An 11348-nucleotide genomic window follows, 5' to 3' on the forward strand; every position below is an offset into this window, starting at 1 on the left:
CTAAGGGCGGCACAGCAGTCTGACTCTCCTCCCCTGTATCATCCACCGCAGCTGGTCCTTTTTATCCGGAGGGCGGAAGACTTGCTGCTGCAGTGTCAGGGCCTGGAGGGGGAGAACGCTGGCCACAGAGAGGAAGCAGGGGGTAATGGCTGGAGAACAGATTCAGGACATTGGCCGACAACCACCAGGACATGATCCGCTTCAAGGAAGATTACAAGTGGCAGAACGAGGTGCTGCAAGCGGAGTGTCAGAGCCTTCGGATGGGCTTGTACTCCGAGCTGCTGGAGAGGGACCGGGACATGATACAGGAGTTGCATTCCCAGTTCCAGGCCACAGTCACTGGGCTGGAGACCCTGCAGGTTACAGTGGAGCAGCTGCTGGGGTGGGAGAAGAACAGGAGCTGAGAGCTGCACCCTAACCCTTTACACATTATACCACACAGTAGAAATCCCCCTATTACACATTATTTCACACAGTAGAAATTCTATCTCCTTCCCTCCCCTCAGTATCTCTCCTAAATGCTACACTTACCCATATTACACCGCTCCTCAGTACATCACTGTGGGAGCTGGGAAAAGCCATAGGGGTAATGCAATCCCGGGCGAATCGCGCCTTTTTTCCGCCCGTTTAAAAATTCGCCAGCACTCGACAGCCGCAGCCCTGCCGCCGGGACCATGAATTCACCATATGCAATGCATAAAGGATTCGACACCCCCCTTGGCGGATAACGGCCCAATCGGCGAGTAGTGGGCGTCCCGAATTCGACTTCCCGCCGAAAGCAGCCCTTTATTAGGGCTTGTTTGCTGCGTGCTCTGCAGCCATTTTGTGAACCTGCAGAGAGGTGTGAGGAGGTGCAGAGCTAGCAAATTGGTTGTTTGCTGTGGTATCGTTTGGACACCCCAGCAGGCTTTATTCCAGGACAGACAGGAGGATACCTGTTACCCCGGAGGAGAGCCATTTTCGGAGCTTTTACAGCATTTGTAGGTAAGTACCACATGTGGGTCTGGTCTTGCATGTATGTGTTTGTGTAGTGGGGGTTGCCATGAGGTGTACATGGGGTGTTTGGGTATGTGTATAGCTCCTGCTTGTTTTGCTGCATTTTTTTGTGGATTTTTGTGCTTTAGGGTAGTTTTTCATGTTTTTTTTTTCTTAAAATGACTTTTTGGGTCTTGCTTTTACATTGGTGTACCTCCAGCATGTGCAGATTGATTTTTGGCTAGTTTTGGCTGATTTTAGTGTGTGTCGGTAGCAATGCGGTTGACATGTGGTGGTGTTTGTTTGACAAACATGTTTCTTCCCTCCTCTTTTAGCTCTGGTGTACCTCCTGAGTGTGCAGGGATGCTTTTCGGTTAGTTTGGGGTGATTTGGAGCAAGTTTGGTCGGCCATGCGGCCGCCATGTGGTGTCGGTTGTATGCCAAACATGTTTTTTTCCTCCTCTTTTCGCTCTGGTGTACCTCCTGAGTGTGCAGGGATGCTTTTCGGTTAGTTTGGGGTGATTTGGAGCAAGTTTGGTCGGCCATGCGGCTGACATGTGGTGTCGGTTGTATGCCAAACATGTTTTTTTCTTCCTCTTTTCGCTCTGGTGTACCTCCTGAGTGTGCAGGGATGCTTTTCGGTTAGTTTGGGGTGATGTGGAGCAAGTTTGGTCGGCCATGCGGCCGACATGTGGTGTCGGTTGTATGCCAAACATGTTTTTTTCCTCCTCTTTTCGCTCTGGTGTACCTCCTGAGTGTGCAGGGATGCTTTTCGGTTAGTTTGGGGTGATTTGGAGCAAGTTTGGTCGGCCATGCGGCCGACATGTGGTGTCGGTTGTATGCCAAACATGTTTTTTTACTCATCTTTTAGCTCTGGTGTACCTCCTGAGTGTGCAGGGATGCTTTTTGGCTACGGTGTGTCAGCCATTTTGGGTGTGTCAGCCATTTTGGGTGTGTCAGCCATTTTGGGTGTGTCAGCCATTTTGTGTGTCAGCCATGGTTGATTTCCAGTATGTGCAGGGATGCTTGTACAGGGTTTTTTTTTTATATTTTTTTTTTTGTTTTGTGCTTTGGTCCTGCTTGAGAACTGGGGTCCCAGCAGCATGATGTGATTGCATTTAATTATGTAATGTGTTACATTTTTAATTATATATATATTTTTTTTTTTGTCTTTTTAAAACAGAGATGTCAAGGGAGAAGCAGCCCCGATCCCCCCCTTCCCCCACCCACTCGGATCTATCCCTGCATAGCAACGAGGAGTGGGAGCCGACCCAGGAGGGGGATACGACCGACCAGGCATGCAGTGACCAGCCGCGGTCGTCAAGGGCCCATGAGAAGACTAAGAAAAAGCCTAGTAGAAAGGTACTGACAACACCTGCAGACACAAATAGCATCCAACTTGACCCACCTTAGTTTGCGCACTGCCATGCACACCTACAGGTATATGTGCGCAATGCCAGGGATACTGACACTCACAGGTACATACCGATCTTATTAAATGCATGTTTTTTTTATTTTCAATCCCTAAAGGCAAGAAGCCAGCCAGAGGAGCAGTCGGAGGAGGAAGCCTCTGGTGAAGATGCAGGACCGAAAAAGCCGCGTGGCCCCAGATACACTGAGGCGGAAAACTGTGCTCTAGTGGATGGCGTCGACAGGTCCTACGACGTTCTGTATGGACCAAGGGCACAGACCACAGCAGCTAGGACAAAGCGAAACATCTGGGATGCCATCGCAAGCCAAGTCACTGCAGTATCTGGAAACCGCCGGAGCAACAGAAACTGCAAGAATCGGTACAGTGATTGCCGCAGACAGACCAAAAAGAAGATGGGGATTTAGCGCCGACATGAGACCGCTACGGGAGGTGGACCGGCTCTCAACCTGAAGTGGCTACCCTGGGAGAATGTTATTAGAAGGCGCATGAACCCTGCCATGGTCGAAGGAGTTCGCGGAGGTGTGGACTCTAGCCGTCCTGCTGGCTTTCCCAAGGAGGAAGAACCGCCCAGAAAACGGTAGAAGGCGGGAGATAAGTAGTCCAAAAGGAGGCCTGATGGTAAGAATAAATTCAGATGAGCTGTATTAACGAAAAAATTGTTTTGTACTTGCTAATGTGATTATTTTTTTTTCAGACAGGCCTGCCCAGAGGACATCACCTGCGCGCAGGACATCGCCAGCGCGCGGACCGACACCTGCGCAGCAGGCATCGACAGCAGCGCGCGGGCCGACACCTGCGCAGCAAGCATCAGGAGCGCGCAGATCTTCACCTGTGCGCCACAGATCGTCATCGCACAGTTTGTCACCTGTGCACCAGACGACGTCGGCGCTCAGAATATCACCTGTGCGCCAGACATCAGCGCACAGAACTTCACCTGTGCGCCATACACCGTCGGCGACCACACCACAAGATGGGCGCCAAACTACAGCTCGTCGTATCTCCAGGAGCTCTGGGACTGTGACTGAAGAGCCTCAAGACACAACCCTTGTGGACCCATCACCCGATCTGTTTGAGTCTACAGGGTTAACAGACGAGACTTTTCTTGGGTTTGAGGACAGCCGTGCAGACGTATCCAGCCAGACCCTTAAAAAAGTCTTCAGATACGAGGACAAGTGAAGCTCCTGGAGCAGCGGCACCACAGGATGGAGAAGGTTTGTATTTAATTTTTGGGGGCGGGGGGGGGGGGGGGTGCAGCAGTTTTGTATAGTTTATTAACTTAAACAAAAAAAATTTTTGCAAACAGTGGTGCCACGGACCAGCAGCGGACTAGCTTCGGGAATTGGTTCCTACTTCAGGCCGGATCTCCTCCTACAGGAGTCGTCAGAGGATGACGAGGTGGAAGTGCAGCAGGCTGCAGTTGCTACATCCCTGTGTGAGTAAATAGAATTGTGAGCCTTCAAACAAATGTATGATGAATGTGTATAATATTTTATAATTTTCTTTTCAGCTGCCCAAATGCAAGTGGTGGCAGACGTCCAGGAAGGGCAGACTCCCTCAACTGTTCAGAGGGTTCACACCCTGGCATCGGAGATTACTTCCCGCCAGGATACGTACACAAATGTCGTTGGAGCAGACTGGACAACATTGAGAGGACAATGGAGAAGATGTCAAACAGTCTGCTTGAAATGCAGAAGGCTCTTACCGACAGCACGGCCACAATGCTACAGGTCAGAATGCAAGATCATAAGGAGAATATGGACGTCCTTCACATTCTGGCCGAATCCATGAGCCGGCTCGTGGAGAACACAACATGTCTGGCACACAGCAATACCAACATGTCGGAGAGCCATCGACAATCTTCATCCAGCCAACAGCTCATCGCAACCACACTGCAGATGATCTATGACAAGCTCCCAGAACCAGCTCATCAACACGCTGGTGATCCACCATTTCCGCCGTCACAAGCCACAAGGACGCCTCGTACCCTTCCTCAACTACCATCCCAGTACAGACAGTCACAGATGTACCAGGGATATACAGGGATGTACCCCACCCACCAGATGCCTCTACCACCGGCCGCCACATCTACAGCCGCATGGGCACAGAGGCCCAGTCAACGTACTACCCAGCCTCCCAGGACATCGACACCCCACACTCAGGAGGAACACCAGGATCCGGACAGACTTCCACCATAAGCCCGGTCGTATTGTTTTATTTACTTCATGTTTTTCATGTATCCCTTTCTTCCCCTCCCATTAGTTTTTTTTTTTTCTTACCATTGTTTTTTCTTTGTTGGGCTTCCCCACCCGTGACCGGGTACTACCAAGGAGCTTTGTGTAGGCATACATGCGCGGGCATGTATGTGGGCGCGTGTGGTAACGGATGAAAGCTCCTTGTGGCTACATGTATGATGGGCCAAAGAGCAATTCTGATACCACTCTTTTACCCAAAAAATCCTTTTTGTAATGGTGTACAATAGGCTTTCACTGTTGTGTGAATTTACTATTCACTAGTGTGTGTTTTTGGCTTATTCATAGGATTGGGTGGAAAATTGAAGTGGACGGCATAGTTCGTGTTGTGCGTACCAAGGTGAGTAGAGCAATGTTTCAATGTATATATTCTAGAAACTTTGGACCGCCTGCCTTTGTGGAACCACACAGCCCAGCAATGGGTCATGCTGGGCTGTGTGGTTCCACAAATGTTAGCGTGTCAAAGTGCTGACCACTGACGCCACTATTCCACTTTGGACCGCCTGCCTTTGTGGATCCACACAGCCCAGCAATGGGTCATGCTGGACTGTGTGGTTCCACAAATGTTAGCGTGTCAAAGTGCTGACCACTGACGCCACTATTCCACTTTGGACCGCCTGCCTTTGTTGAACCACACAGCCCAGCAATGGGTCATGCTGGGCTGTGTGGTTCCACAAATGTTAGCGTGTCAAAGTGCATACCACTGACGCCACTATTCCACTTTGGACCGCCTGCCTTTGTGGAACCACACAGCCCAGCAATGGGTCATGCTGGGCTGTGTGGTTCCACAAATGTTAGCGTGTCAAAGTGCTGACCACTGACGCCACTAGTCCACTTTGGACCGCCTGCCTTTGTGGAACCACACAGCCCAGCAATGGGTCATGCTGGGCTGTGTGGTTCCACAAATGTTCTTGGGAAAGAAATGAACATGACTTTAGTGTCTTTACTTAATATACTTTTTTTCTTTTCCCCACAGATATCTATCTACACAAGAAAAGAATATAAAGAATAACAAACTACTTTTTTGTTTTATTACCTTTTAATTTTTATTTCAATAATCAAATACAATTTTTCTTCAATAAATTTTTAAAAAGAGAAGTTTTCTGTGGTTTTTATTAAAAAATATTTGATATGAAGTTGAATTGTACAGAAGTAGGTCGCACATGGAACATCAGGGGAACTGTGTTGTCTATTCACATCCACGCCACTTGGGAAGGAAACACCGCAAGACCTGTGGAAGAGAACAGTATGAGGTTCCAGCTAATGGTAAAGTGTCACCCTGGTACTGAAAAGAAGAGGTACAATCAACACGACACAAGCAGGTTACAGTGGGCCCAAATGCAATCCCCCAGCACTTGCGTCACTACACATCCAAACATTCCCATGACCAGTATTGGTGTATCAGGGCATGATTGGATGTGCAGTTTTGCTAATGCCGGAGGGCTGCACTTTGGACATGTCGGGGTGACTTGGACAAGAGGGAGTTTAGGGAAATACATCTCACCTGAGGGGGGGGTTGTCTGCTACATGGCGGAGGGTCAGGTCCACATCACAAGTTGGTCGCCCATGGAACATCAGGGGAACTGTGTGTCTCTTCACATCCACGCCACTTGGGAAGGAAACACCGCAAGACCTGTGGAAGAGAACAGTATGAGGTTCCAGCTAATGGTAAAGTGTCACCCTGGTACTGAAAAGAAGAGGTACAATCAACACGACACAAGCAGGTTACAGTGGGCCCAAATGCAATCCTCCGGCACTTGCGTCACTACACATCCAAACATTCCCGAACAAGCATTGCTGTATCAGGGCATGATTGAATGTGCAGTTTTGCAAATGCCGGAGGGCTGCACTTTGGACATGCCGGGGTGATTTTGGACAAGAGGGAGTTTAGGGAAATACATCTCACCTGAGGGGGGTTGTCTGCTACATGGCGGAGGGTCAGGTCCACATCACAAGTAGGTCACCCATGGAACATCAGGGGAACTGTGTGTCTCTTCACATCCACGCCACTTGGGAAGGAAACACCGCAAGACCTGTGGAAGAGAACAGTATGAGGTTCCAGCTAATGGTAAAGTGTCACCCTGGTACTGAAAAGAAGAGGTACAATCAACACGACACAAGCAGGTTACAGTGGGCCCAAATGCAATCCCCCGGCACTTGCGTCACTACACATCCAAACATTCCCTTGACCAGTATTGGTGTATCAGGGCATGATTGGATGTGCAGTTTTGCTAATGCCGGAGGGCTGCACTTTGGACATGTCGGGGTGACTTGGACAAGAGGGAGTTTAGGGAAATACATCTCACCTGAGGGGGGGGTTGTCTGCTACATGGCGGAGGGTCAGGTCCACATCACAAGTTGGTCGCACATGGAACATCAGGGGAACTGTGTGTCTCTTCACATCCACGCCACTTGGGAAGGAAACACCGCAAGACCTGTGGAAGAGAACAGTATGAGGTTCCAGCTAATGGTAAAGTGTCACCCTGGTACTGAAAAGAAGAGGTACAATCAACACGACACAAGCAGGTTACAGTGGGCCCAAATGCAATCCCCCGGCACTTGCGTCACTACACATCCAAACATTCCCTTGACCAGTATTGGTGTATCAGGGCATGATTGGATGTGCAGTTTTGCTAATGCCGGAGGGCTGCACTTTGGACATGTCTGGGTGACTTGGACAAGAGGGAGTTTAGGGAAATACATCTCACCTGAGGGGGGGGTTGTCTGCTACATGGCGGAGGGTCAGGTCCACATCACAAGTTGGTCGCCCATGGAACATCAGGGGAACTGTGTGTCTTCACATCCACGCCACTTGGGAAGGAAACACCGCAAGACCTGTGGAAGAGAACAGTATGAGGTTCCAGCTAATGGTAAAGTGTCACCCTGGTACTGAAAATAAGAGGTACAATCAGCACGACACAAGCAGGTTACAGTGGGCCCAAATGCAATCCTCCGGCACTTGCGTCACTACACATCCAAACATTCCCGGACAAGCATTGCTGTATCAGGGCATGATTGGATGTGCAGTTTTGCAAATGCCGGAGGGCTGCACTTTGGACATGCCGGGGTGATTTTGGACAAGAGGGAGTTTAGGGAAATACATCTCACCTGAGGGGGGTTGTCTGCTACATGGCGGAGGGTCAGGTCCACATCACAAGTAGGTCACCCATGGAACATCAGGGGAACTGTGTGTCTTCACATCCACGCCACTTGGGAAGGAAACACCGCAAGACCTGTGGAAGAGAACAGTATGAGGTTCCAGCTAATGGTAAAGTGTCACCCTGGTACTGAAAAGAAGAGGTACAATCAGCACGACACAAGCAGGTTACAGTGGGCACAAATGCAATCCTCCGGCACTTGCGTCACTACACATCCAAACATTCCCGGACAAGCATTGCTGTATCAGGGCATGATTGGATGTGCAGTTTTGCAAATGCCGGAGGGCTGCACTTTGGACATGCCGGGGTGATTTTGGAAAAGAGGGAGTTTAGGGAAATACATCTCATCTGAGGGGGGTTGTCTGCTACATGGCGGAGGGTCAGGTCCACATCACAAGTAGGTCACCCATGGTAGAGTTGGATAAAATGGTCCAAAATTTGCAGCAAACCAACAACAGGAGAAAACAGGGGGTAATGATTCGTCAACAGGAGAAAACAGGGGGTAACGATTCGTCAACATGACAAAACAGGCCTGGGAATGCACATCAACAGGACGTAAAACTCTGAAATACATAAATAAAGAAGTTTTTTTAGAATATTACAATGTCAGTTTACACAATAATACAAATGTTATAAGTATACTCACAGGCAACCGAAAAAAAGTTTTGTATCACTGTCCGCCGGGAATCATCTCCTTCATCCATACCCACCGGTACAGCAGAAGAACGGTTCCCGCGTCGGAAAGCACTGCGACGAAGAGTCACCGGCAAACGGTTTGCGACACATATGTTGTGTAAAATACAACATGCATTTACCATGCCGCAAACCTTCGCCGGTGAGTACAAAAGAGCACCGCCGGAAGTGTCTAAACATCGAAACCGGCTTTTAAGTACACCAAAGGCACGTTCAATTATTTGCCTCGATGCAATGTGTGTCTCTTGGTAACGTTTTTCTGCTCTACCAACAGGATTAGACAATGGGGTCAAGAGCCACGATTTGTTTGGATAACCCGCATCACCTATATAGAAAAGGAAAAAAATGGTAGTTAATCTAAAAAATAATAAAATAATAATAAAATAATATAAAATAAAAACAATTTAAATACATACCTAACAGCCTGCCACCAGGCATGTTTCCTGTTTCGAACTTGTCAAACAGCGATGACTGGCTTAGGATGAAGGAGTCGTGAGACGATCCAGGAAATCCCACAAAAATGTTCAAAAATCTCATGTTGACATCACAGACCGCCTGTACATTCAGGGAATGGAAATGTTTTCGGTTCCGAAAACATTCCTCTGAATTCCGTGGCGGTCTGATCTGCACGTGGGTACAGTCAATCGCGCCCAGCACCTTGGGAAATTTGTATTTGGTGAAAAAGCCTAATTTGATCTCACGACATTCGCTGTCCGTCTCTGGAAATGTGATGTACTGGATCGTCAATTTGCGGAAAGCCCTAATGACCTGGGTTATACAGCGCGACAGTGTCGACTGTGAAAAACCGCATGTTTGAGACAGTGTAGGCTGGAATGTGCCTGATGCCAAAAAATGTAACGTACCCAGCAGTTTCTGGAAACCGCTGACTGCACGGTTGGACCGTGCCCAAGGTTCCAGGTCGGCCTCCAACAGAGCGTACAGCGAATATATGTCGCGAGTTGATAAGCGATAATTTTGTATCACCTCGAACTCGCTGAGATCCTCCAGTTCACGCCTAGTGCGATACTGGCGTGGACGTGGAAATGAAACCCGCAATACTGGCTCACCCAATGCAGACATTTGCTGATCTTGATCCTGATGTTCACCAGCACTCTCTTCCTCCATGCTTGCAGCCAGCATGAACATCACAATCTGGTCAGAGAATGGCTCCATTATTGTAGTCAGTACAAAAATAGGAATGTGTTTTAAAACGCAGGAATTTTCCTAAAAAAACGATTCCACAATAGAGCTGACTGTAATGGCTCCTTCTCCCTGAATGTCTCACACCGGGAGTGAGGAGATGGGAGGTGCTTTGCAGAAGTGTATCCTGGGTAAAACTGTGGAATCATGGGTACATTTCCCTCAGGAGAGTGAAGAAAAAAATATTCTTTTAAAAAATCAATTAAATAATACTTGTGCCTCCAAAAAAGACAAACCAAGTACCTAATCCCTCCTAATATAAATAGATATGCTATTACCAAAAAAAAAAACACCCAAAAAAAAGTATTTTAATTTTTTTTTATTAGTTTCACCCACCAAAGTGTGGCGAATTGAAAATGTCGAATTTGCTGTCTAAAAGCACTGTTGTCGAATTTCCAAACTTCCATTGAATAGACTTTGGTCGAATTGCAGCATTTGTACCATTGCAAAAAAAGTTGAATTTGACAAAAGTCGAATTTCAAAAAGTCGAATTTTGAATGTCCGTTTTTTGGCGTAAAGTACTGGATTGCATTGGCAAATTTTTTTTTTTGGCGAAAAAGTCCCGAAATTCGACAATTTCAGGAATTCGACCGCAATTGCATATACCCCATAGTCTCCATCTCTGCCAGTGCCTCCTCTTTTGCGACCCAATGCCGATGGAATGGCTCCTCAACGGGGCACTGTGGGACTGGACAGGGAGAGATGTCTTGAGGAGCAGAGCACATGGGGAAGGCAGTTGCAGCACTGCCTGCTGTATTGTGTATTAGTAGCGATGCGCCCAGCAGAGAAGGAGCCAGATGCACCGCTACTATTATACATTACAGCGAGCAGTAGAAGACAGCTAGTGGTGGTGGTGCATACTTAACCAGAGATCACGGGTGGAAGGGACCGGTTCCACCCACAAGGCATGTGTGCTCTCTGCGGGTGCACCAGCCACCCCACCCTAGTTTCAGCCCTAGTCCTGCATGGGCTACATGCTAAAGCAGCCAGTATTTACCCTGCATGCAAAACCAATAACTGTATTGCTTCACCAACATTGCAACATGGTTTGTTCCAGATACAAAGTTCCTTGCTTTTTTTATACTTTGCTCCCAACTCAGAAGCATCCCCTACAAATTTAAATAAAGGGAGCAATCTCATAGCTTTCATTTTATAATAATAATAATAATAATAATAATAATAATAATAATAATTATTATTATTATTATTATTATCCTTTATTTATGGCGCCACATGGGTTCCGCAGTGTCCAATTACAGAGTACATAAGCAAATAATCAAAACAGGAAAACAGAGACTTACAGTTGAAGACAATATAGGACAAGTACAGGCAGGGGCTGGCTGGCAACTTTTAGCCCGGGGGGCAAGTCCAGAGCACTGGCCCATAAGTAATGGCGCCATCTTAAATGGGAGTTTTTTTTGTTTAAAAAATATTTATCAATTAAAAAAAAATTAGGCCTGGTGTAAATTATCCCAAAGATACTTTATTATAAATTTATCAGTGCGACCGCGGCTTCAGCAGAGCTGTGTAGTGCAGGGGTGGCTAACCAGTCAGTGGCAAAGAGCCACTGTATTCAAGGGCAAGGGCCATATCATGCATAGTTGTCACAAAGCCACACCTCATTTTTATGCACTCACCTTT

At 47.7% G+C, this 11348-nt stretch overlaps 1 long non-coding RNA gene across 1 annotated transcript; it reads left to right on the top strand.

Moving 5' to 3' along the window:
* The first annotated feature begins 3552 nt into the window (after positions 1 to 3552).
* On the top strand, positions 3553 to 3974 carry LOC135050384 (uncharacterized). Its single transcript, XR_010241609.1, has 3 exons — positions 3553 to 3618; positions 3711 to 3839; positions 3915 to 3974. It is a non-coding gene; the product is annotated as an uncharacterized LOC135050384 (long non-coding RNA).
* Positions 3975 to 11348: the final 7374 nt, after the last annotated feature.

The sequence above is a fragment of the Pseudophryne corroboree genome, chromosome 1, assembly GCF_028390025.1.
Source record: "Pseudophryne corroboree isolate aPseCor3 chromosome 1, aPseCor3.hap2, whole genome shotgun sequence".
Classification (NCBI taxonomy): domain Eukaryota; kingdom Metazoa; phylum Chordata; class Amphibia; order Anura; family Myobatrachidae; genus Pseudophryne; species Pseudophryne corroboree.